At 32.5% G+C, this 4085-nt stretch overlaps 1 protein-coding gene across 2 annotated transcripts in view; it reads left to right on the top strand.

The window, feature by feature from the left end:
* Positions 1–650: 650 nt before the first annotated feature.
* LOC117168122 (fatty acid synthase) overlaps positions 651–4085 on the top strand; it is a 53976-nt gene continuing 50541 nt past the window's right edge. For both annotated transcript variants that reach the window (XM_033353528.1, XM_033353530.1), the window contains exon 1: positions 651–844. The gene's annotated coding sequence lies outside the window, so the exon portion shown is untranslated. The remainder of the gene's footprint in view (positions 845–4085) is intronic.

Consider the following 4085-nt stretch of genomic DNA (forward strand, 5'->3'; position numbering starts at 1 on the left):
CTACGATGTACTAATAATTAAAAACTACCTTCGATAGATTATAATTGAAATCAATAATTCAAAGATAACGCTGTGCATTAAGCATTTACCACAAGACATTGCATTTAAAATGTATACAATTTGAATTTCATTTGACCGATTTCAGTGGAATATTTTCTACAGGATAATTGCATTAAATCATCCGATTATTATTACAGTAGATAACAACACGACAAGTAAGAAATTAGAATCATGAACTCCGAATTTTCGACTGATCGACATGTGACAGCCGCATGTAAAAATGTGCCGCCTCCAAATAGCGCACTGCGACGACACACGTGCATCAAGTTCAAGTTAAATAAAATCCAATCTGCCCCTCTAAAATCGCCAAACTAAATTTCACCCTCTAAAAACTCCTCAGGAAATCTCTCCGAGACACACTAAACTAGATTATAATTTCGAAAGAATAAACCTTCACAAAGGGAAAGGGCTACGAAGGAATAAGACATTTTTTGCCGATCAATGAATCAATCAGTTGATGGATGGATACCTTCGCCTTCGCGCGACAGAGGACTTTATCTACTACGCATGCGCATGATGCACTTTTCTCATTGGTTGGTATCACATGGTCTGATGTCAGTCAGACCACGGGCCGGTCCCCAATTCAATAATGCTCGGTAGCGAGACGCTAGCTTACACATTCGCGCCCGTGAAACTCGTGTGGCGTCCTCGCTAAGTCGCCCTCGTTTAATTACAAGTAAAAACGATTAAATATATACAAGTGCATCGAAATAAACAACTCTCACGACGTAACTCCACAACGGACATTTATTCCTCATCTGTCAGGATTATATCAACGCGTCAGGTAAGATAACGAAAGAACCTTTGCGTCATTCCAACTCACTCATAAATTGCCTCACTTGCACCCTTTTTATGACAGAAAGGCTCAAAGGTAAATTTTAATGTTCCGACGTACAATTCGGGAGGGAAGCAGTTCTTCCACCTGGAGAACTGTTTCATTTGCGATGTCAATGGGAACATTTAACGGTTCGAGGGTTCAAAATTTGAATATCTTGGAAGGCTTTCCGCAAAACAAAGGATTTTTTCGAGATCATTTACCTTAAGTTATTTGTAGAAATTTTGAATTGTGAAGAAACAATGGTTGCCAGTGAAGGTTTTACACGTTTCCAGCATGTCGGAAAGTCGAACGCGTTCCTCTTCCGTGACGGGAATGCCGGTCTACTTTTCGATAGCACAAATTGCAGCGGAATTTTTTTTTGGGTAGATATACTAACAAATACTTAAGATAATCGCTTGTTGTCCTGAAGTGTTATTTATATTTTTTTACTTTCAGGAATTTGTATTCGTAGGTATCTAATTCTCCTGGTCAATATTTTGTTGTTTTTTTTCCTCCAGAGGGAAAAAGGTTAGATTATAGAATAGCTGGTACCACCCTTTACTTCATAAAAAATTTGTTTTCCAAAATCAAAGTATTGGAACATGAAATTGAAGTAAATTTGAAGCGATTTGTTAAAATAAAGCGTTAAAATTATTTCTAATTGCTTTTTTATAACGTGTCAAATATGGATCTACCAAAAATTTGGATTTGTCATATTCAACTTACCATTGAAGTGTTTTTAGACATTCTTCTTGAGAAAAAGAGTATATATACGAAAAATTTTAATCTTTTTAAATAAAATGGAACATATTTTGTAAATTATTTTTATCAGTACAACCAATTCTAAAAATTTCATTTATAATTTTTTTTAAGTTGGAAAAGGGGTCTAGGTGCTCTAGAATTTGAAACGACTCTTTTTTTAACAAATTTAGTAACTCTTTCTTTTTTTTTAAGTACAATGGCTTATATGAACAAAACAAACAGCAAAATATGTCAAGATATTTTAATAAAAGTTCAAATTACACTTATTTATAACTTTTTATCTTGTCGGGAATTGTAAAAGGACTTAAACGGAAAGTTCCCAGGAAATAAAAATCCATTCATTTCTGTTGAATGGGTTTCGAAGGCTTTTCGATTGCGTATCTGTCACTGGAACTTCAAATTAGCGCCGATTTCTTTTTTAAAGACTTTACTCCTTATAATTTTGTTGAGTAATTTATATGCCGTAAAAGACTAATAACTGAAATAGCAAAAGGAATCTAGTAGACCTACGCATTTTTCCTTTTAATCTTTCGATAGTTTATCAATTTAAAAAAATCGTGTAAAATATTGCAGCTTAACCCCAAAAAAGTCGGTTTCATTCAAAAAGGAGGAAAGCGATTCAATATAACCTTGCTTGAAATAGATATTGCTGTACATGGCAGATTCGAAGCTGCTTGAGAAAATGACCGATTCACATAGTCGCAAATCGATTCCGTTTTAACTTTCTGAATCTGCAAATGACAGATGCGCAATTCACAGAGACGTCTATTCAACGGATTCTTTTTTCCTGGGTTAAATACGGCAAATTCAAATTTTTGGTAGACCCATATTTGACACCTTATAATAATGCAATTAACAATAATTTAAATGCTTTCTTTTAACAAATCGCGGCGAAATTTACTTCAATTTCATGTTCCAATAGTTTGATTTGGAAAAAAAAATTTTCCAGGAAATAAAGGGGGGTACCAGCTATTCTATAATTTAACCGAAAAAAAACTTTTTACTCCTACGAAAACTGTCCCATTTAAAAAGTGGCGCTGACAAGGTCCACACCAGTTTTTCTTTTAACAAAATAAACTATGATGGGGAATTAAAGTATAAATATCTGTCATTAATTATGAATACACTGCCGTTCAGAATTGAAGATCATTTTTGGATTATGTGCATAGACGATACCAATATTTTAATTAAACAGTTCTTTATAAATATTTTGGTACCTGGCAAGTTTTTCCTAGATAAGAATCTTAATTCGAACTGTCAACGATTACTGAATTTTAAGTAAGAAACTTTTCCAGTTCGTGGGCTATACTTAGCCGGTTAATTTTACGGATAAATCCGTAATCCTATCCAGTGCCTTTTAATAGAAAATATTAGTGAAATTTCAAAGTTTCGTGTTTGTGTATAAAATAGAAACTTAATTTTAGGATAATCATATACATGAAAGTAAAAGCTGGTTATTACGAATTTACTTATTGTATACATAAATTCTTTTTAAAAAATCATTTGAAATTAAATAATGTTCGGATGTAGCCGGGATTCAAGAATTAAAATTATTCTGATTGAAAAGATTAAAATTACATATTTTGAACGTTTAAATGCATTAAATTGCAATTGGGAAACATTTTATATTAAGCTTACGGGTATCTCATAATAACAAAAGTGTTTTAGACATAAATCTAACAAAGTCCCAAAGTGTATGATTGAACGGAAATTATTGATTGAATCCAATTTAATAGCATCAGACCCTGATATGAGATTTATGCAGTAATAACGAACACAATCGTTACGAACTTTCCATAACATTACGCTTAGTTTCAGGGAAAATTCCATGATACTAGTCGGCACCCAATAATAATACAAAGTGATTAAAATCTACGTGTTCATTCGTGATTTAAGTCTTTCGGAAGTCTGCTTACATGTTTTTCATGATTGTATAATGGAAATATAAAAGAAAATAAATAACACTGCGGCAAAGTTTGCCGAAGCTCTCGTGTTCGATGAAGAGGAACGAAAGATCAGATGGAATTCTGCTTATGTATAGGAATCAATAATAATCTTGAGGAAGAGGAAACTTAAAACTAGTTGTAAGTTTTAGTTCAAAAAACTTTTTTTCAAAAATGTATTATTTAATTTTCAGCTTAGCATTTACATTAATTGTTGTTATTCAGAATCAAATATTAAATAGATGAACTTTTAATTTTTTCCGGTTTTTCAAAACTAAAATTTAAATCTCATCTGGCTATACCTCTCAGTGTGCATCAGTGATAAGATTGAAGCAAGAAATCCCTCTCTTCTGACTCATTCTTCCCTCACCACTAATTAAAATTCAAGTGATACATTCCCGATATTGTCAGACGTAAGAGATACATAATCAAAAATAAAATAACTTTTTTCAGTTTTAACGAATAAAAAATTATTTTCGCCTTTAAAATTTCGCAATTCTAAA

Source organism: Belonocnema kinseyi, chromosome 2, assembly GCF_010883055.1.
Source record: "Belonocnema kinseyi isolate 2016_QV_RU_SX_M_011 chromosome 2, B_treatae_v1, whole genome shotgun sequence".
Classification (NCBI taxonomy): Eukaryota; Metazoa; Arthropoda; class Insecta; order Hymenoptera; family Cynipidae; genus Belonocnema; species Belonocnema kinseyi.